The sequence below is a fragment of the Peromyscus maniculatus genome, chromosome 14 (genome assembly GCF_049852395.1).
Source record: "Peromyscus maniculatus bairdii isolate BWxNUB_F1_BW_parent chromosome 14, HU_Pman_BW_mat_3.1, whole genome shotgun sequence".
NCBI lineage: Eukaryota > Metazoa > Chordata > Mammalia > Rodentia > Cricetidae > Peromyscus > Peromyscus maniculatus.
The window spans coordinates 4,474,376-4,498,724 of NC_134865.1; the positions used below are offsets into that span (position 1 = coordinate 4,474,376).

At 35.9% G+C, this 24,349-nt stretch overlaps 1 protein-coding gene across 3 annotated transcripts in view; it reads left to right on the top strand.

Annotated features, from left to right (window-relative positions):
* Window positions 1-24,349, top strand: part of Mdga2 (MAM domain containing glycosylphosphatidylinositol anchor 2) — a 793,868-nt gene that overhangs the window by 654,701 nt on the left and 114,818 nt on the right. The window lies entirely within an intron of this gene.

Below are 24,349 nucleotides of genomic sequence, written 5' to 3' on the forward strand. Positions count from 1 at the left end.
ATTAAAGGCATGCGCCACCACCGCCCGGCTAAATATAAGTTTTATATTCTTTTGCATCTTGTTACAATAGAACAATTCTAGTAAACATGGATGACATTATTCGTGTTGTGCAATGTATTTCTTCTTCTCCACTCTGTGAGGTTATTACTCAGAATGTATACTTATATAAAATTATTTTCAGCAACAGCTAGAACAAGATGATGAAGAAAATTAAAACTCTGAAAGAAATGTAGCACGAGTAAAATGGGGGAATGATTTTTTTTTTCAGAGCTACGTCTTGAGAGCCTGAAAGTTCAATTCTGTGATCTCTGGTCAAACTCTAAAAACATTTCGACCTGGTTTCTGTAAATCCACAGACAGTTTTCTGGCATACTAGCTTTCTGTCTTTCCATGATTCCCAAGGTGTTTGAAGATGCTGTCCCTGGTTGTAAGATTCCCTTAGTATTCATGGCCATGAAACCAGACCTCGGATAATGACTATTTTCCATAAATTTATGGAGGAACCATGGGGTGTTCACCACCTACATGCCCTGTGTCAATCCACAAACACTCATGTCTTCAGCTTTTGTCCCATCTAGTCTGACAGTAATACTGGTTGAAGCCCACTCTGCATATAAACTGATACCCACTGAATAGCCTCTGAAATCTCAACCATTTTAGTTTTGGATACATCTTCAGCATAGCAGAAAGAGAGTGGGAAATACCAAAATGCTACCTAAGACTATTCCTGTAAGACAGGATTGGAGGAATTTTTAGTGTAGTCAATGTATAGAATTTAGGCTTGGTATAAAACAGGAATATCTAGAAAGCTTGTAAAAGGCAGACACATGGGAACCCCTTTAAACTACCAATTAAGACTAATAATATCTCATTAGAATACAAGCCTTTGTCATTGGTTCTAAGGGACACTGGCTTGCGAGCCTGCAGAAGAGGATTCAATAGAATAAAATGTAAGCAAGCAAATAGGAATAATGTTTTGTTGCTTTAAATTAGTGTCTTTCTTGTTTCCCCAAGTCCTTTTCACAGATGGATAGTCAAGGTCGTCTAGCCCAGTCTGGAACAAGATCTTACTCCTATCATTTCAGAAACACACTTTTTTCTCTGTATCATATCTGATAAATATTGAAGTGGCTATTTCAAATCTAGAAGTTTTATATGTAATATATTTAATTTTGAAGCTTTTCTGTTTGAATTTTTTTCAAGCCAATTATAGTTCAAGAAGCATGAAAAGTCACAGAAGGCATCAGCCGTACCTAATTGAACTGTCTATTAATCTGTACTTTAGTCAATGTTAGCTACTCTGTATTTGCTCTGAATTTTTGTCTCCATATATTTGAGTGTTTTGAGTCTGTGTGTGCATGCAAGCACTTATGTGTGTGTGTGTGTGTGTGTGTGTGTGTGTGTGTGTGTTTATCATTTACTTTATGAACATCTGAGCACTCTAAGAGTTAGCACAACAGCAAAGTTTGAGGATATAGTTTTTGCAGACCTGCCTCATTTATGACACCGCAATGATGGACAGACACACCTCTATACCGTTCAGAGACTTGGTGATTTGTTAGAAAGACTCAGAAAATTCCTTAAAAGTTGCAGAACATTAAAAGGAAAATATATAGATTAAAGTCAGCAAAAGGAAGAGAGGCATGCAATACAGTTGGCTAGAGCCCCAAACTTGAGACCTCAGTTTCTCTTGCTATAGAATTAGGATGTGTTATCTCCCAACGTTAATTGTGACAATAGGCATAGAGAGTGTCAGTGAGGAAAACCTCTAGAGTCTATGTTTAGGGATTTCATTGAAGTTCCACTACATAAGCTATTGTTCCAGTTGAAGTTGGTCTTCTGATAGACTGATAGATTATCCCCTGAAAGGTTTACCCTAAATCACTTGGTTAATCTTCTTTTGTGACCAACTCTTACCATAAATCACATAGTTGATCTATCTGACATACCATATTCCAACCTAACTCAGTTTGATCATCTCCCACTTGGAATAAAAAGGCATTAAATTAAGATAAAGATACTATACACTATCTTGTAGATTACCATCCAGAGGCTGAGAACAGAGGTGAAACCTCCCTTGAGAAAAGCTAGTTCACCTTCAGACAGGTTTTTAAAGCAGGAAGATGAAGAGATATAAAGAACTGAATAGAAAAGAGAGTTGAAAGGATTCTAATATAAGATGACATGGAACAAAGCAGGAATTATGTAAAGTTTATATAGTGTTTTATTTTCAGTGATTTAAATGTACACGATTTTGAATCAGTTATTCAGTATCATGCTCTGAGAACCAAACAGGATAATGAAGGGACATGTTGGAATTCAATGTTCATATAAAGGCTAGATAGCTCCTATTTTGGTTTTTATAAATCCAATTTTTTGTGTGTAAGCAAGATATGCCATGTTTAATAAGTAATTCTGTTTTAGGAAACTAGTGTATCAATCATTGTAGTGCTATAGTAACAAACCGTTACCTTTCCTTTATAACCTGTTGACAACTTTTTTCATGATAGCTTCATTCCTAGTGTGTAGATCGGCTATTTTTTGTTAACATGTGAGCTGTTTTGTTTTTGTGTGAGTATTCATAAAGAACTTAAAAGATAAAGGAAACTCTAGATTAAATAATTGTAGCTATCAGGAGGAAATGTCTATAAAGGTTTACAACTTTGGGCAGATGTTTTCACGTTCATTTCACCTTGTCAATATTAAATGACGTGAAAGTTATTAGGTTTAGAAAGGTCTATCACTGTGCTATTATTCAGCTTCATGTGGGTCTGTGGAATCATCAGGACAGTTATGAAAGCTATTTTTGTCTTTGACTGAGTTTGGTAAAGCTGAGCTCAAAATTCAATTTCCTTGCATGTCAAAGGTGAAACAACCTATGTAGCTATACTCAATAAAAAGGAGCTTTTAGCTAAGTACAAATAAGTTTTATCAATGGAGGATTGAGGCTGCTATGCAACTTCTGTGAAAAAATGCACCAATCAGTGCTCAGAAAGCTATGACAGCATTTTCTTTTCAAGAAGAAAAAATACTCTACATATGAAAGTCTGCATAATGCCTTGGTGGAATGGAACTGCTACTACTACAGTGTGTCAGTTGCTAGCTAAATTTCAGGAGCATTTATTATAATAAAAATTATTATCATAATTGCACCCTCTCTACTCACAAGAGTTAAAAACTGCCATCTAGTTATTTTTAAAAGGAATATGCATTAACTGCTTCTGATAATTTTGCTAGACTTCTATTTATACTTTTTTCTTTTGAATAAAAGAAATTTAATCTCATAGTAGATATTTTAATAACATCTGTCATCTCTAAATTACAAATTCAGAGACTGATTTGCCATGGAACATTCCTCTCCTTCCGTTGTCTTGCTTGCGCTCACTTCAACAATTTGAATTATGTGAAGATTTCTAAGCACTGTCACTGGAAGCAATTTCATCGCCATGGCATACCCCTCAACTGCTGTTAATGGATGATCCTTTTCATATTATGACAAAAAAAAGTTATAGTTAGGTCTAGCTTTTCTCACCAAATCATTAAATGGATTGGATAAAAAAAAAAATTGGCTCTTCTACAGAGATCACACAACTGCGTTTTCTAATCCCATGATGGAACCCTATCCTATACACAAGGCTCTCTTTGTTTCTTAATTTTTGGATGGGATCCAAGAAGTCTTATACTGAATGCTATGTTCACACACTGCAACATTCTAGTGCATTAAAGGAACACAGATAGTTACCAGTTTATTTTCAAATGTAAAGGTTTATAATTTAAATTTTTCATTATCTATTCTGGTCTTCAAGAGAACCTAAAACAAAATAGCTACATTTTAGTTTCAGTGGATGGTGATAAGGTTTAAGAGTTTTTCCACAGCCACATTCAAGTCTAGGAGGAAAAAGTGTGAATAGAAGCTGAATGATTTGAAATATTTTTAGGTATCATTAAGTGAAAAAATATTGCTTATATATATATACATTTACTATGTATCAAATTAACAAGTAATTTACTATCAAGGCCAAGATATGCAAATGTATTGCTTTGAATCTAAATACATAAATGAAAAAGTGGGGAGAAGGATGAGGACTACTTAAGGTCATTTCTTGAGTGACAGCTAACAAATGTTCTCTTTGCTAAAAAAAAAAAATGAACAAGTTACTAATGGCAAGAATGTTTTCTAAATACTCAGATGAGCATACTACTGCTTTGCCTTTTGAAAACAACAACAAAAAAATCTCTTATTTACATTTCATAAAGGATTTAAATAATCCCCAGGAGATGACCTTTCTGGTGTAGCGGATAATTTTGCTATTATGATGCCACTTCCTGGTGTTCTTATTGAAGTCTGTGACATTTCCACAGGAATTTAGATAGAAATACAAAAGCAATAAAAAATGCATTCATAATAATAAAACATGCCTAGCTATGTGACCCCAACAAGATAAGCTAAATATATAAACTCTGCTTATTTCCTATTGAAAGAACAGATGGTAGGTATTTAAAAAAAAATCACAGAACATAAATCTTAATTCCAAGTGTACTTTTCGATTTCTAGTGATAATCCCATAATCCTTTGTGAATAAGACTGACAGTCTCTTCTATTCTTTTGACTGTGTGTGAATATATAGAGATGTGCAGACCTGTAACTCCTTATGTACAAAAATGCTGATAACTTAGAAGTTATAGCTTCTACCCTCCTTAGTGATTAGAATGTTAAGCATATTGTCACCTAGAACTACGTTCACAACAGTTTGAAATATTTTCCCAGTGAAATGTGCATTTTATGTTTTTCATTTATATCTTACAGAGAAGATCTTTGTTCTTAGTTTTTTTTAAATGATACGTTTCAAGTGCAAAAAAAAAAAAAAAAAAAAGGCCATCTTTTTGCAGCATGATCCCATGTACTACCAGAACCTCAAAAGCAAACAGGACAGTTAACTCCTTTTGAACTAGTCATCAACCTGTATCAACAGGTTTATTTTCATAATATATCTGCTCCCGATATGCTGTTTCTCAGCACGTTTGTTTGTTAAAGCATTTCATTGATTTTCAAGAGAATTATGCCTGCAGCACTTCACAACAAACACTACTGTAAAATCATTTGTTTTTTAATGTAATTGAATAAAATTAGTATTTTAATTACCATACTAAACAAGCCCATGAATGCTCCTTAATTTCATTGGGTTTATATTCTAACAGAGAAGTCTCATAGAATTAGTACTAAGTTGGACACTTATAACTTAGAGTAAGAGAATATGGTGAATTTATGTATGTTATATTTTGTTTCAGAACAAACCTGTGAGTTAGGCACTATTATCATCTTTGCTTTTTGCAAATGTGGAAATTGAAGTGTAAAGGAAGTTAAGTTCATATATGTGAAGAGCATAGAGCTGATAAGAAGTCTATTTAAACCTGAAAGCTCTGAGGAAGAGGACATCACACTGAAAACTGATATTTTATACTAGTCTACCCTAAACGAGAAACAAACAACGGTGTTACTGTGTGTATGAAATCTGGAACATCAACTTCCATTTACTAACATGAGTAAACCACATGATTGCAAATGAGCAGATGCCATTTCCGCTAGTGTTTCTTCGATGCTGAGTCCTCTATGGTGTTTGTAATAAATAATGTATTGGTAGTCCCTGCCCCATAGAGAAGAGTCTCTATGACCTTTGCTCCCCCATGGTACTGTCACCTCAGGAGTTAACTGGGCATGTTTTGAGTAGCTCTCTACAACACATGACTCAGGCTGATGTATTTTGTTTCTACCATCACTGTCCTAGCATCATATATTCTGTCCACAATGAGAAAGATGAGTTGGTGGCAGATTATCACCTGCCAAGATTAAATATGAAACTTTCATCATATTTACTCTTCTCTGATTTTTCAGGACGAAGTCATTCCTCCCAGGCATGTGTACATTTCCTTCTTACATCTGCTTATATTTTGTTGCACTATCTTGCCTCATAAGTTCTGGGGGGAAGTTTATTTCCCTCCATATTATTTCTATACATTAATTTAAAAAAAATCATGTGTGTATGTGTACATGCTGTTTTGGGTATATATGCACATGTTTGTACATGCAGATGAAGGACAGAGGGAAATAATTATCCCTCTTTGAGAGCTTTCCATCTCATTTTTGAGGCAGGGTCTGTCACTGAACATGGCTCTCATCCTTTAGCTAGACTGGCTGACCAACAAGCCTTAGGGATCCTCCTGTCTCTGCCGGCAGATTTAGGCTTACAAATATAGTAAAGCACACCCAGGTTTTCTTATTTTTCGTGAGTGCTGAGGATTTGAACTCAGGCCTTCACACTCATATTCCATGTACTTAATGGACAGAGCCATCTCCCTAGCTCTCTCCTTTCACTTTTCGGCAAGTGTTTTTAATTGATAATGGGGGAGATAAGCCACTAAAAGCTTTTGGTAGAATCATGGCAGTGCATGGGGATACAGGAAGTAGAAGGCTGACATGGTCTTTTAACTCAGAGTGTTTCATGATGAGATACAAAGAAACATGAAAACTGTACAATGAATTATTGATGGTGGCAATTAGTACTTTTCTATTAGTATTTCCAAAAAAAATTGTCACATAGTATTTTTTGTTAAGTGTATTTTGTTAAGTAGGTTTATTAGATATATGAGGTTATATATGGATAGGCCTTCTATACAATGAAAAATAAGTCAATCTAGGAGTCCAGAAAGATCATATAGCATGTCTCCATTATGAATCTTTGTATCTAATCTGAGAAAACAAAAATATTCAATTGTGTGAAGGACTAAGACCCCAAAGTAGTAGAGAAACAGTTGCCAATCACTCTTTTCCTGTAAGTCTTGTCATGCTATACAAATTATTATAGGACATTAATTTCAATCCTACCTGAGAAAAGTAAGTCATTCTCCCTTAAGATTCCTCAGCATATGTTTCACGCACCCCTCTTCTGGATCATGCATGAAGCTGAGTCTCTGCCATCCTGTCATTCGGATATCCTGGTTTTGTTTGTTTGTTTGGGTGGTAGGTTTTTGGTTTGGTTTGGTTTGGTTTTTTTGTTTCTTTGAAATTCATTCTGACACTCTTGATTCTTTCTAAGCATGATGCAGCTACCCTTATGTTAGAGGGTCAGGTCTCTGCAATCACCACAGTCAGCAGATTGGTATCTGAGAAGGTCAAGAGGATAGTTGGTTCAACACAATTTAGTAGCTGGTGTTGACTCAAACTTCAGGAATTTGATCCCAGTTTATTTGATTTTAGGCATATTTAAGCACAAGACAATTTGATGAAAACTTTCCTAGTGATAATTAACTCAATGCCATGTACACAATAAAGCTTAAGGCATGACTATGGGTTCTACAGTTTGACACCTTCCATAAAGATGAGTTATATTGATTGACAAGTTCATAAGGATCTGGGAGAGGATTTAGTGTGGGTGTAAATTACCAGGCTGTTATTCACATCTGCTTCCAGCATTCTGGGAGGATAATAGGTTATGCACTCCTTCCTTTGGAGAGACAACCACGTGTGCTTAACATTCCTCGTCCCCCAAGTGCTTGTCTGTAACCACACGGACTCTTGTGCCTCCCACATCAGAGCATTCTTTTAGAGAACTGAAACACTGCTGTCACCACACACCAAGTGAGCAGCTTTTCATCAGCCACCTTGTCAGGATCTGACTCTGCTCCCTGTTGTCTCAGATTATATTAAGTTGCTTATGCTCAGATTAGGAATTCTGGCAACAGCACTTTGAGATGTGGAGTCAGAAATATGCTACTTGTGCTTGTTTTTCCTTCAATTCTTCTTTTGGTATCCATGCTGTGAAATAAATGACAATACTCCTTACTCTGCTTCCTTCTATTTTACCCTAGTTTCCCATCCCCATTCTTAGTAATTTATAGAATGTATAGTATGACTCCACCGTTTCAAATCTGAGTATGTAATAAGTCATACTGAAAAAAGAAAAATGATGTCCTTTACCTACATTCTTGTATGGCTTTGTTATCTGACATCATCATAAAAATCATGTTTACCATGCTATTTGTGAGAATATGCCATGAGAATTTGAAATGTTCCTCCAAAACTATTATCATTTTTACTTATCATTTATTTTTTCATTTGTTTTAAAATGCTGGGGCTTGAAAATGGGACCTTATGCACTCTTAGCAAGCTCTCTACCACAGAGCAATATCTGGAAATATTTTTACTTATTATTTTGTTATCCTTTTATATTTTCAAATTATATTACCTTTTACTTTTACTTTTGAGATTAAAATTTCATTATTTCTCCCTTTCCCTGTCTGCTTTCTAACACTCCAATATACCCCAGTCCACTAGACCTCAAAACTATACAAAGTATTCTAGGCAACTATAGCATGTTGACTGTAGGAGAAAGTCTGCTCTAGGGACGAACACACCAACTTGTTATTCAGCATCAACTGGTCAGCTTAGGAAATACATATATGAGTAACATTATACAGAGGGAGCAGATTATATTTAGAAATATATATGTTTGTACAGATACACATATGCAATTAATGAATAAAAGAAGTCATGGGTTTACCTATTATTTTGAGAGAGGGTCTAATTGAGTTGCCTGATTGGCCTTAATCTTACTTCTGGTAGCTCAGACAGCCCTTTAACTTGGTGATGCCCCTGCCTCAGCTTTAAGAGTAGATAGAATGAGCGACACCAGGCCCAGCTGTACCTTTCTGAAGGTATTTACTAGTACTGATATCAAAGTTTATAAGTCAGTAATCAGCATTTTATAATGGAATAAAAAACTTACTCATGACAATTTCAAAACACACAACAGTTTACTATTTTTTGTACATATTTGGACCTGTTTATATTTCTTGCTTTCTCCACACAATGCTATTGTTTTCATGCTGCAATTGTACTTGAATTGAGGGATTAGAAAAGGAGGATTCTGATTAAAGAATCAGAATAAAAAGGAGAGAAACATATTCAGGGCAGAAAGCAAGGGGAGAATGAGAAGCCATGAAGAAATTGCTGTAGCTATTGAGGGGGGAGTATTGGTGTTTGGCATGGTGGAGAGCAGAGTGCTCACAGGGAGGGACTCCTCTGATCCTCACGGTATCCCTGGCTCCTCTCCTATTTTAGGGAACTAACTGTTCAGAGAAAGAGAGATGGAAGAGGGAGCAAATGTTTAGAGAAACACAGAGGTTTGCTAGTGTTGGAATGAACAAGTTCCTGAGATTTCCGGCTTGCATCTCTTCAGCGCTTACATTCCTGCTGAAGCCAATTCATAGTTCTTATTTCTAACTTTTAGAATTCTCTCTGTTTTTCCATCTAGCCTAAGTTTTATCGAACATGAATCATTTTTGTGTCTGTCAAACCCATCACTTCTATTGTAAACTTAAGAATCACTTTATCCTCTTCTGTTCTACAGTGTGGTCAACATTTTGCTTGTCTCTGAAGCGCTGGGGAGTTTAAACCCAGACAAATTCCACCAGAAAGTTGTTGGAATATTATGCCAATCTTTAAGATGCCTCTTTCTACTCTTAAGGTGTAGCATTTTATTTTTTGTTTCAGAATTCTTTCTTTTCCATTCCCAACTCCATAACGTATGCTCAGCACCCAGAGAACCCCAGAATTGCATATACTCAGTTACTACCTGCCATAATCTGTTTTGTTTTCTCTCAGTTATGAGCTCCACTTTGTATTCTGACTTCTCAATTTACAACATGGTATTTTCTTCCTTCCTCCCTTCCTTTCTTCCTTTTCTTTCTTTCTTCCTTCCTTCTTTCCTTCTATTCTTTCTTTCTCTTTTTCTTTCTGTTTTTGTTTGTGTTTCAGTGACAGGGCTTAACCTGGTACCTACTATATAGATCAAGCTAGCCTTGGACTTACAGAGATCTGCCTTTCTCTGTCTCCTGAGTGCTGGAATTAAAGATCTATACTACCACACCTGTTTGTATTCCTAATAATTTTAAATTCAGTAATGCTATTTGCTTCCTCTCTCACTCACTGTTGTATACTATAATCTGTATCTTAACTAGAGTATGCTTTGATGGTCACTTATAACACACACATGCAACCCGGAGTAGTGAATCACCCACCATTTGCTATGGTTCTCATATCTTAGTAGGAACAATGTTCTTTCATTAAGAAAGATGTCTTCTTTGTGTTCTCACAATTGGATTCGAGTCCAAGATTAGTTGCCTAGCACATTGTAGCAAGTTAGACACTTTCATGCCACTAATTTTCCTTAATTTTAGGGAAGTGTTGCTCCAAACTTTTTGTGTGCTTTATGCATGTTCAAGACTTTAAGCAAAACACATCAGATGTGATAGTTTTCTTCTGCAAATGGCTTTGTTTACAGGTCACCAAGGAGAATTCTCTTGTTTGTTAACAGAGTGAAGGCCATGTTTCTGTATTTGTTGTCCAGAACACAAAACATAGGCCTTATCCCTCCCTGCATGATGTAGAGAAAAATTCTTACATGTTTCCACAGTTTGTAGCAAGGAGTAGATCTTGTGGGTGTCATGAAGAAACCACTGAGAATGAGAGTTTGTACCATTGGGTATTTATGCTAAATTCTCAGTTACATCTTGGTAGCTAAGTCATTGTGTGTGTGTGTGTGTGTGTGTGTGTGTGTGTGTAGGTGCATATATATGTATGTGTTTATTTGTATGTAAATATATAAGTGTATGATTGTATGTGCCAGTATGCTTGTGTGTGTATGTGATTGCATGTATGTGTGTATAAGTATGTGAGTGTGTGTATGTGTGTATATGTTCCAGTGAAAACAAAAGAGACTCACCCACTAAACAATAATAATGAAATCTTAGCTTTATTTTTATCACTAGGCTTTTCCCAAAGACTAACCCTTTAGTACTGTAGAAAGCACTTTAATCATTTATAAGAAAGAATTGTCATTTGAAAATAAAGAAAAATACATTTCTTGAACCACAACACATGTTTATTTTATGTCAGGTATCTTAGTTATCATAGTTTGTGTTTTACTATAATGAACTGTCACAGGTAAGTAGGTATGCACACATGTATGTACACATATGCATGTTTCAATGTATGCACACATACATGACTGACACAATTTTTAGAACCATTTTAATGGTTATAAGTCAAATGAGGACCCTTTGGGTAATGGGAAAAGTTGCTATTAATAACCCTTAATGTTCATTTCCTAGGATGGATCTAAAAATCAGTATATGTTCTTAACTAAGCTTTCTAGGTTATTATCAGTAGAAAAATCAGACACATTTAACATATTATACTAAGAAGTATAGATTATATCATTTTCTTCTACTGCCTTCAAGAACAGATCAATCTTTTACAATAAAACACAGATTACTACATATGTTTTGACACACCTGAGCAGTGCATTATGGGAGGTATAAGTAGCACACTGAACATCTACTGCTATCTTTCCTGTAGATGACTTGGGTGGAAACTTTAAATCCTTTAGAAAATGAAAATGTATTGAAAATCCATTAGTAGCTTATTGAAGATTAGCTAGGCTGAAGAAAAATTAATGATTTTTTTTTTATTTACAAAGTGGAGGACTGAGTCCTAGCATTGTGTGTGCTGTCTATACAGCCATCTGCCACAGAGCCATATGCTAAGACCTTAATCATGAACTTGATCAATCTACAGGTGAGAATTCAAAAACAAATCTAAGTGTTTTAAGGGAAGGTTAGGATATTCAGGGAAGGTAGTTAGGATATTCTTGGATCTTGTGCTGGCAGATACATAGGTTGTTTCCCTCCAACATTGTTTTCCTGCTTTATGTGCCCATCAGTGTTGAGCAAAGCCCCCCCCCCTCAGTGCTTTATAATTAAGCGGAGTAGCTGGACTTCAGGTAGAAGCCTTGTGGAGGCTTTGTTAGTACAAACAATGAAGACACAGATGTGGAGGGACCTGCTAAAACTTATTGTACAAAAGCCTTTTGTAGCCAATTGTGCATAATTGCATTCTGTATGTGACACTCTTCTTGAATGGAGAACAATTGATATCTTTGAGCCATCTGCTACTTTGTGTCTGTGCCAAGTGCCAACACCATAGGCAAAAACAGAGGTGAATGAGCTATGGTGTGCAATGTTACTCATTTGGAACCTAATTCTTAAGCAAATCTCTCCAGGCTGCAAAATATAACAAAATACAGTGACACTTTTTAGTAGATAATGATAGTGCTAATAATAGTTTTCACAAATCACTTGGAGCAACCTGTGAAAACAAAAAGGCTTGTCTTAGAGCCTTGTATTCCTTATAGGGAAATTTCCCAATTCCCAATAGCCGATGCTGACTCTCAGGAAGGAGGATAGCAGTCATGCTGGTGCAGCAGAATGGGCTGTGGAGGCCTCTGGTTCTTGTATCAAGTATACGCTTTCCACACAGAGTGCCTGATGACTGAAATTATGTGAGGTCTATTCACCTGTTATTTCCTTGATCAATATATCTTATCACCTCTTGTAAATCACTGTTACTCAACTCCTTTAGCACCACAGAACACTTGTCAAGAAAAATGGCATGTCCATTGCTCAATTTTAAACATATATATATATATATATATATATATATATATATATATATATATATATAGAGAGAGAGAGAGAGAGAGAGAGAGAGTCTATGTACTTCTGAATTTTCAATACATTGAAGTAAGGGAGATAGGAACTATCAAGGAAACTGAAATTCACCCAAATTTAAAGTCTTAATAATGTTAAAATCAGTGTAACCTAACATCTCAAATTTTAACTGGAGTCTAACTTGAGTAAAGAAGTTAAACATGAACAAATAATTGCATTCACACAAGTGCAAAATCCTCTTCACTCAGTCCACTTCTTTTCAAGAAAGAAACTTATATTAAGGGATATGTGCTAGATTTTTCAATCAGAAAACAAACTAAGAAAAGGTAATACTGATTTTACACACACACACACACACACTGCATTCAGAAAATATTTGTTTTCATCACTCCTTTCTAGTCACTTTCACATCTTCTTTCATTAATCTTTATAAAGTTTCATTGAATAAATCCAAGCTTAATGGCACACACCTGTCCTTACAGCCCCTAAGAGGGGAATTCAGAAAGATCCAGAGTTCAAGACCAACCTGAGCTTTAAACTACCTAGTAAGTCTTAGGTCAACCTAGACTGTGTGAAACTCTGTCTAATTTTTGATTTAAAGAAAAAAGAAAAATAACTCGTTGAGAAAGACAAGGAAAGTCTATTTATGAAATTTCCCAAATGTAGACAAGGGAAATTTGTCCCTGACTTGGGCCTGTTATCTAATCCAGAATCTTCAAAACAGTTTCCATTTGTGATTCATTTTCACTCAAGAAAACTTCTTGTATTGTCAGGTACACTGACATATAAAATAGTTATGAAAAATTTGAAGATAACAAGTCATAGAGAATTTTGTTTTAAAAAAATGCATTAAAACACATGTACTTTTATTATTTATCAATAATGAAAGCAGACTTCCATACTAATGAACTGGATATAGTGGTTTATGTTTGCATGAATAATTTCATCATGCATGAATATTTGCCACTGCAGGGCAAAGAGAGTCCTCAATGTTTTCCAGAGCTGACTGATATTCTTTTATAATCATTAGTGTTGAGAATGTTGCTTTTGCTCTTAGATGTGGCATGAAAGTGCAGACATATATTTAGTAGCCTTTCAGAAAATGTTGGAAATTGCAATTGAATCACCAAACCTAATTGATTTGACAATTTTTTTAAATGAAAAGTCCTCAACTCTGACAATAGTTTTTAAAATCTAGCATTTAACACAATATAATCAAATAGTTACTTGTTGTGGAATGATAATTAAAAACATTAATAATCTTTATTTTTCATAATTAATCTTTATTTTATATTTCTATAAGAACAGAAGACTTGTCATGTACTATGAAAACATCACAGTTCATAATGTACAATAGATTTACAAAGGGCATAAGATATTGTAGGCAGTGTCTGGTGGCACCACATGATTTGATGGACGTGAATGTGCACTTGTGTCTTGAAAATCAAGGCTATAGTGAAGTCACAGTGAGTACTAGTAAAATTGCTGTACATCCATTGCGTGTTTGATTTGGAATTAGTTTTTGATGGTAATGTGTTACTGTTGTCAAACATTTCATGACCCGGTGTGAGCTCTTGACCCACAGTTTAAGAAGTTGGGCTCTAAACTATTAGCTTGAGAACCAATCTAACGATTTAGGATCCTTGACTATAGCTGTGCCCTTTCCTTCTGAATTGAGTTATAATTCTCCAAAGCCCTAAAGAAAAGACAAAATGAATATGAAAATAGAGCAGACGGCTGAATATTGAAAGAACAAGCTCCCCTTTAAAATAATACTTTGTGGTAAATTTGGCAAATACCTATTCAGAGACTTCAGGATTAATTGTAGTTTAGAATTACTTTTCTTAGTTCTGACTTAAAGTTTTGTCAGAGTTAGAATAACTAGATTCATGGCAACCAGAAAAAAATGGAACGTGGGGCTATGTATAAAATTTGTATTTTTGATAACAAAATCACAGCATGGAAGTAATTCCTGCTTCTTTCAGAGTTGCCAATTGCAAGTGTTTATATTCTGATTTATATTATGATTTCATTTATAGTCTGTGTGTTTTGATTAGGATTTACATATCTGTGGGGTGGGTAAGAATACTTTTTCTCAGCGTTCTTAAAATCATAAAGCACGTGTTTAAAGGAAAGCCAAACTAACCGAAGAAATGCCCTCCAATATGTTCACAGCGCTTACTGCAGCCTTGTCACTGAAAACCTGGCCTAAACCAGAGACTGAAGTTCATTCCTGCAAAGCCCAGAGATTTAAAAAAAAAAAAAAAAGAAAGAAAGAAAAAGAAAATACAAATACTGAAATGTATGATATTTAGCTTGTAAATCTCTAAAACTGTTATTTGAGACATGCCCACATTTTATGTTTTGTTTAGGGTTATTTTAGATAGAGTCTTACCATATACTTTTGTATAGCCTGGTATTTGATATTTAGACCAGGCTTGCCTCAAATTCATAGAGATCCTCCTGTCTCTGCTTCCTGAGTGCTGGGATTAAAGGTATGTACCATCACACCAGCTAAGATGTGTCTACTTTTGACAGAAGTCTTTTGATTGAACTTCGCTGGAAGCAGACTTAAAGATATTTTTTAAAAATGTTTGTTGACATTGAAAAGCAATTGTAGATTCTATTAATTTCAAATATCTAAAATATGAAATATAAGTAATGTTATTTAAAAATAAAAAATTACATAACCATTTTGGAAAAATACATTCCTCAGAAAAATATTAATAGAATTATTTTAGAGAAAGTTTAATAAATGATAAATAATAAACTTCTCATAATTGAATTGATAAAAACTAATAAAGCAGTTTTCCTACTAAAATAATTATTTTTCTTTATGTTACTCATTATGTTGCTTTAACAGTATCTCTCTATAAAATTTTCAAAGACTTTTATTTTACTTTAAAAATATTTTAGACTCATGTTTCAAAGGATGAATTTTTAGCTCTACCAACACATATAAATTAATAGGCCAGTTGATAAATATTTCAAAATGTACAGCAGTTAAATAATTTAGGGAACCTGTACAAGGTTTAGAAGGAAGAGTCCACGGTTATTCTAGTTGCAATTTTAATGTCAGTACTTACAGTGTGTGGTAACTTGCGTTTACTGGGGGGCCCACCATAGATTACTGCTCAGACACACTTTAGACCAATTAAAGGCCTTTATTCCAGCTGGCTGGGACTACACTCGGGTTTTTCTAGACCCAAGTGTAGCTCCTAGCTTTTAGAGCAAGGAAATTTAAAGGCAAAAAGCACATCCTGATATCTTGCTCTGCAGTTGCAGAGGGAAGATTTGCACAAGCAGGCAGTTTAACAGAGGCTAAGATACGTTAGCTGGGGCATCTTGACCTCAGGTTTCTAGAACAAAGGTGGGTAATTTTCCATGTGATTCTCCATCAAGGAGATCAAGTTCTAGTTAAACCTGAAATACCCTCAAGTTTTTACCTGCCATACAAGATGGCAGAACCTCTTCACTGTCTTGCCCAGTTATAGTATTCTAATATTTTATGTATAGCATCTACAGAATAAAGTATACATTTTTGAATGAAAAACTAACATATAGTAAGAGAATGAATTTTATTATATTTAGAGGGTTTTGAAAGGAATGAGTGATACACAAATTTGGTTTTCTGCATATTACGTTACTGACTTAAGAAACTTTTTGTTGTGTGGGTATTTATTATTCTATCACTATTGCCTACATGCTTTCTGCCTTATTATCTCTATGATTTCATTTATAGACATGCTGTTAGAAAGCTAGTTCCAGATTGCTAGCCTTGGAGGCCATTGAAGATGGACCCCCTCCCTCAGGGTTCGCTGTGGACCCTTACCCCCTTTCCCTGTGAAATACAACAGCTCCTCCTTAGAATTTAAATGGCCATATGAAAAGGTGCTGGTAGCAGGGCTTTGTGAGGGCAAGTCCCTTTCTGCTCCTCCTTTTAGGCATGTAGATACCAGAGTTCTACCTCTGGCCCTGAATGGAGGCCATTCCATACTATTGTCTTCTCTTATGAAGGTTAATCTAACTGGGCCTGTCAATCATCTTCAGGAGATGACTCACTCATCCTTCCCAGGAGTAGCTTGCAGCAGCTGCTGCCAGAGCTTCTCCCATGAAGCACTGCGGAACCTGCTGGCTTTTGTTTGTCCCATTTCTTCTTGTTAGGCATGCTTGTTTGACCCTCTGAGCTTTCCCACCCTCCCCCTCCCCCCCCCCCAAGCCTTCCCTCCCTTAGGGCATGCAGCCTCTTGCCAATCTCAGTTGGTTAATCTGCCATCTTCCCTGGACCCACCTGCACAGCTGTCTTCCTCTTTCATCCCCTCCTTAGGAGGTCTCTGACTTCCCAACCCTCCCTTGTGGTTTTTCTCTCAAATGCTAATAAAAATAAAATCTTGAGCTTCCTTTTGAGTCCATTTCAAAATTATTTTATCAATGAGATGAAGAACTCCGAAGGGAATTCTAATGTCCCCAGTAGCAGCGTTTTCCTCTGTGGTACGGTTCAGATCTACAGATAACAATGCCTAGAGGCTGTAAGCAAAATATATTCTCTGTCAGTGTACAGCATCCACATCTGGAATCCTAAACCTTCTCCAAAGTTAAAGACATTTGCCTACATTCCCCTTGTGTTATGATTTAGTGGTAAATACCCTCTCCTCTGCCACACTTTCCCTGCACACACACACACACACACACACACCACAGGTTAATGTTTTGGGACATTTCTTTCCAGCTTCCAATTTTTTTTTCATCTCGAACTTGGTTCTTGACGGCTGTTTCCTCACAGTTACAAGAAAAGTTATGAATGCACCACACCTTCTCTCTAATCAAGTACTTCTTTAAAAGCCAGTGTTAAATCTTTAACCCTGGGGCAAGTGGTTGAGGTTCCTATTTAACATATCAAAGTGAATCTGGCCCCTCAGGTCCTACCTGTTACAGGGTCCTCTGGCATTACCCATCCCTACCCTGAACTCTCCAGCACCAGGGACTAGGCTTCTCTTCCCTATGTAATCCAGCCATTTTGCTGCACGGAGTCATGCTGTGTTATCCTCCCCTACCCCCACCCCCCACCTACACCCTCTGCTGTGCCAGCTCAGTCTGGTCATGTCCACTCTGGACTCTCCCAAAAGTCTCTGCCTCTGCATATGCTCTCCCACATATCTATCATAATCTTTCTCCTCCACCATACCTAGGAGGTGTCATGCCCTTTCCTTTTTTATTTCTTTTCTTCATTCAGGTCATAAGAAACTGTGGTCACTCCACCGCACCCTAATATTCTATTCTGGATAATCTGAGCAGCAGTACTCTATTGTGCCCATCCTCACCTCCACTTTACCTTTCTGAAATTCCATTCAACATCTCAAGTTTAGTGATGTTCTTGTAATCATTCCTAGGCTTCCTATGCTAGACCATAAACGCTGTGAGGAGATGACCTGTAGATACTGTTTCCTACAATGCCTGTAACACTGATTTACTTATAATAGTGTCAAAATTTTGTAAGCATATATATTCTTGTCTAACAAAATTTCCAAGTTCAATACTGTTATTAGTTTGACCTGTCAGAATATACACAGGATTCAGAATCTAGTATTTTCTTAATGGGTAGGGGAAAAAATGCCACCAGTGGTCTCAATGGTCTCTATGGTCTTAATACATATTTATTTATTACATATGTATGTGCTAGAGTTTTAATAAGGCCCTTTAAAATCAGACATGGTCAAAAGTTTTACAAATGTGAGATGCATATATTTTTACAAAGAGACAGTGTTGAACACTGACTTATATATACATACTATCAATACATTTTTATATACAGAAAGTCTACAAAATGACCTATTGCAAATTTTGTATGTGAAAATAAACATCATTACTAAAACACTGCAACTGTTTGGAGATTAAAAAAAAATATATGATCTTGCCTCTGAGCCATTCTTGAAGAGAGATTTTGCACATTTAATAGGGAACCTATCACTGTTCCCTGTGTTTTTCAGTGTATCAACTATGTGTTCTCAGAGGCCATGGAACAGCACCTCTTCTGTCACCAGTGGATCTCAAAAGCTAAGGCTGCAGCTCCACAGTCACTCAATAGAAAAGAGTTTATAACACACTGAAGAGTGATTTTATTCTTTGGTCCTAGCTCTTCTATGGGATTTAGTGACAATGTCTGCTGTCTTTGGTGTACTTGTTGATGGTTTGGGGTTATTTAGAGCCCAACCACTGTCAGCAGCTCAACCCACTGCCATCTAAATTGCTACTCATAATTTTCCCTGTCATACAAATCCCTTCAGTGTCGTGCTTGCTAGAATGTTAGCACCTACAGTAGATGTTTTTCTTAGATTATAACAAAGAATCCATTCTGCAGAATAATTAATCATCTCCTATGTATGAGCAGTTCCTGAAAAATTTTTTGTTCAGTTTTTATCTTGGTTAGAATAAGGAAAAGACCACATTAACATTAACAGCAAGTGGTAACTATATTATGACATAATTATACTGACATTAAAATTAGAATCATTTGGCATTGTATCCTTGCTTTGTTTTGCTTATTTTTTTCCTGTGGGAAGTTTTACAAATAAATACAAAATGTGTGAAGGATGCTTTCATATTCAAAGAAAATAAAACATGGTATTGCTAAATAGAAAACACTCCAAAGAAAGCCATAAACTATGAGCAAAAGAATAAAAAAAAAAAAACCCAGAATATCTACTTTCCCCTGGGACATATAGTCTGTTAGTTGTTACTCCTAATCACTGAGCTGAAACAACATCTGATGCTCTGGCTTAAGATACGATATTGTAATGCTGTCACTAAGTTCTTAATAACAATTTTGATGATTTCCCAATATTTCTCCCAATTTCTATAGACTTAAGGGGGGAAAAAGACTTTATTTCTTAAGTGCCAACTAAGATAAATGTAAATGGTTTGTCTTGTCTGCATGTGCTTTGTAATGGGTGTATAGACTTAGATGACATTTGCCTAACAAAGGATCTGTTTTCTAAATTAAATAGTTATTTTGTTAGACTCGTCAACATATGGAATGGTGAATTATAATTGACTTTAAGGCATAAGTGTAGTTATTTCAGCTACATTTTTCTTACGCTAACATTTTCCAAATTGAAGTTATTATCAAATTACCACTTCATTTTATAGCATAGGAATGCAATAGATTGTCTAATTTTGACTATTGTGAACAGAAACAAATTAATTGTTTTGTGTATTAAGATTTTCCTATCTTTTAAAAATAAAACCACTCTCATAATGAAGCCACAAATAAAATTTTTTCAGACATTTATACTAAGGTAGTCAATCAGGCGAACCTCTGCCTTGTCTCACAGTACATGTTTCTCGGTGAAATTTTATACAGTTAGAAAAACAAAGCCATGGAGCTTTGCTTAAGGCTTTATGCTTTCACTGTCAATTATATTTTAATACATTTAGCTACCATACAAATAGAAAAACCTATGACAGAGTTGAAAAACAGATAGTTTTATATATTCTTCCATAACTCACACCTCATTTTGCCTGCATTCTGTCCTTCTTGTTTAATATTACCCCTTCTTGGTTTCCTACACCAATAGTTACAGCTGTAGATAGATACATGATGGATGGATAGATAGATAGATAGATAGATAGATAGATAGATAGATAGATAGATAGATAGATGATAGATAGATAAATAGATAGATAGAAAAATACATACATACATACATACAGGATAGATAGGAGGCCAGTATCTTCAAATAATACCATGATTTTCTTCTCCAGTCATAGAAATTCTCCAGGGTGCTGCAAAATTCCACAAGATGGACAATTTGATAGCAGTAAGCATGCAGCCACTGTGGCATCACACAGATTATTTTTTATTGACCTAAAAGTCTTCTGTGTTTCACCTGTTCATAACTCCTTCCTCTCTTAATCCCTAGCAGCAGCTAATCTTTTTACTGTCTTTATGGGTTTTATCTTTTTCAGAATGCCATATATATATATATATATATATATATATATATATATATATATTAAAGAAAGCAAACTCCATATGGAGTTTCTTTGATGCCCTTTATCTTCTCTGAAGTAAATTGTCACTGTGTCACTGCCAGGAGCAGACATGTCTCACTGTCATGAAAAGCCTTAGGTTTTTAAACATATTAAATGCTGTATTCTGTTGGTCTTTGAAGTGTTTGAAGACCATCTATCAATCTAAACATATCTGCATATGACCTTGAAAACATACCTAACATGATGTTTGACTATTGTAAATGACTATTAATCTGTATTTAATTACACATTACATTTTTAAGTGAGCTGCATAAAAACATCTTAAACAAGAGTAGGAATATACTTACAGTTAAAAAATTAACTTTAAATCTGTACCAATAAACTAAAATCCATACCAATGTGAAATATTTAAGATTAATAATTGTTTTTGGATTAAAGTAAATTCAATAATCTACCCTTTCATTCTATCATTTCTATATCCCCCTTTTCTTTCTAAAATGAGATCCTTGTATCTCATCTCCTTTGTTCAAATTTTTTCCTGACCATTACCATTAACAACTTGTAATACCCCCCCCCAAATGATAATAAGTAACCATAACCCAGTTTTAGGAATGTGGGTGTAGTTTTCTAGACTACTTCCTGTTGATTAGGGGCACTGGTAATCTTTGGGGGGCCCTAGGAAAATTTAAGATTATGGTCAAGTCCTGACTAGAGTATTCTGTGAGACTAGATCATCTCAGCCAGCACCCTTGAAGCTGTTCTGGATGCAGAATACTGAAGAGACCATAACAGAGGCATTTTGAGATATTGGATCACCTGAGTCATCCATTTTCATTGGTGTCTGGTCCCTTGCTCTGAAAATACATAAACTTTTAAAGGTAAAGGTAACATACATACATATCTGCATTAATACAAGTATAGATTCTGTGTTGTACATAAGTCAGCCAAAGATGATTTTTTTTTGTTTTATGTTTAAGCAGGTAAAATATATATCATGTGTCTTGTAGTTCTTTTAGGTTTATTTTTGTAAGTCTACCGTCAGAATTTCAAGGGGTCTTCTTTGATTAAACATGATTTTTTTTAACCCAGAAAAAATTCACAGCCTCTCATTTCCACAATAAATGAAAGCATAATCTCTACCCCAAAGTAACACATCTTTGACTTAAATTTTGAAGTCAAGATAACTTTAAAACATATAGGTTGGTTGAATAACCCAGTGTCTCCTATCAGTCAAAAAATGCAAAGACAACACAATAACATACAAGATCTAGACTCTCTGTGAATTTTCCATCTTTATGTGGCTTATTTCTTTTATATTACTTTATTCCCTTTTTATTTTAAATATATATATTTAACATATAACACATATACACATATTGATTTTTTTTGAGATAGGGTCTCTCTGTGTAATAGCCCTAGCTGTCCTAGAACTAGCTCTGTAGCCCAGGCTGACCTCAAACTCAAAGAGATCCACCTACCTGTGGTGATATATTGTGTTCTCTAATAAAATTTGCCTGAAGATCAGGGAACAGAACAAGCTACTAGATTAAACATAGAGGCCAGGCAATGGTGGCACATGACTTTGATACTAGCATTTAGGAGGCAGAGATCCATCTGGATCTCTGTGAGTTCAAGGCCACCTTGGACTATATGAGATTGACTTAGTCTAGGAGAGAAACAGAGCCAGGCAGTGGTGGCACATGCCTTTAATCCCAGTACTTGAGAATCACATGCCTTCAGTCCTAGTACTTGGGATCTCACACTTTTAATCTCAGTATTTGGGAAGCACACAGGCCATTAATCCCAGGGAAGAAAGTGATGGCTGAGCAGAGAAAGGTATATAAACCATGAGGGGACAGGAACTAAAGTCTTTTCAGCTAGAGAGCTTTTGTCTGAGGACTCAGAGACATTCAGTCAGAGGATTTGTGGAGGTGTCGAGGTGAGTAATGGCAGTGGCTTATTCCTTTGTCTCTCTGATCTTTCAGCATTTACCCCAATATCTGGTTCCAACATCTACTTCTGTCTCTTGAGTGCTGGAATTAAAGGTGTGCCCCACTACCACCTGGCATTAGAACTATACATACTCTTTCTCTTCTCTCTCCCAAGCCGACACATATTTTCAAGCATATTGTGACCCTTTTAGAGGCTCTTTTTGTTTGAATCTGTCCCTACTTTGCATCTGTAACCTCTTCTGTCTGTATAAGCAAAAAATATTGCTGTGTAACTTAAACCATGGCATGCTGGCACCTGGCCCCTCCTCCTTGGTTCCCTGAGAGTTTAGTCTTATGGCAGAGGTACATTTACTGCCAGCTCTGAAGCTATGTTTACCAGCCCATCTCTAGGAAGTTTCTAGGTCCATACCAACATCAAGTAGCATGCCTCCCACTGCTCATAAATACCATTTAAGTGTTTGGTAGCAGGGCCTCTTAAAAGTGCCAACCATTTTTGTCACTAGCATGGAGCCAGGGAGCTGTCTCTTAAAGGAGTTGTGCCTCTGGTCACTGCCAGCAAACAGCCCACCTGTGAAAATACAGCTACTAAGAAGCCATGCTTAACTTTGCTCTTGTGTGTCTAAAATCCCTCTTTAAGCTGTCAGGTTTTACATGGAAATTCTAGTCCCATGTTGGAATGCCATATGCAGACAGGAGTTTCTCTCCTGCCTGCCAGTTCCCAAATAACCACTCAGAGGGTTAATATTACTTATAAATGCTCAGCCAATAGCTCAGACTTATTATTAGCTAACTCTTATATCTAAGTTAACCTATATTGCTTATCTATGCTTTGCTGTGTGGCTCATGGCTTGTTAGCTCATTCTCTACACTTCCTGCTTCCTCAGTGGCTGGCTGACATCCCCTCTGACTCTGCCCTTCCTCCTCCCAGGGTCTTCAGCATCTAGCTCTCCCACCTATACTTCATGTCTGGCTACCGGCCTGTCAGCTTTTTGTTAACCAATGAGAGTAATACAAATTCATAGTGTACAGAAGGATTATTCCACAGCAAACAGTGACTTTATGAAACAGAGATTTCAATTTTAATAAAGACTAACTTATTATTTATTCTATAGAACATGCCTTTGATATAATATCCAGATGCCATCACAATGAACCAGTCTATCTACTTGTTCTCATATGATATTTTCTAAAAATTATTTAGCTATAGATTTTGAAATTGTATACCTTGTATTTGAACCTAAAATCTGTAACCTGAAATATGTGTGAGGTGCTTGAGAATATACATACTTGAGGGATTGTCTTCAGATGTCAGGCAGAGAAGCAAACCATGAAGAGATGATAATGGGAATCTAGTTCAGATTGACCTTATCAACCTGGATCAAGATTTCTAAAGAGTCTGATGTTAGGTGGTTTACTCCCAACATATTTAAGCCCAGTATAATTTGAAAAATGTTTCCTGGTGTAATACAATCCCCATTGTACAAGGAATATATAATTACATTGACACTTGACTCGGGGTACATGTCATTTCTTCCAAGAAAATGGGTTCTGGAGAGATGCTGCCTGTACTAGCTCAAGGGTCTAAGGTCTGACCTGATATCAGTCACACAGATAGGGTTTTATTTTTCTTCTATCTTCAGCTAGAAAGATCCTACAAACTTACTGATAATTATTTAAAATAGAATGTTCCTACTCCCTTTAAACCAAGAAAAGAACAGATAACAGATGGTTCATTGGGGAAGTCTTTTGTTTTTAAGAATTAACTCTAATGTAGGGCTCTTTAGTAGTGAACATTAATACCTAAGTCCTTAGTACTGTTTCCTGTTTCTGCATTGAAG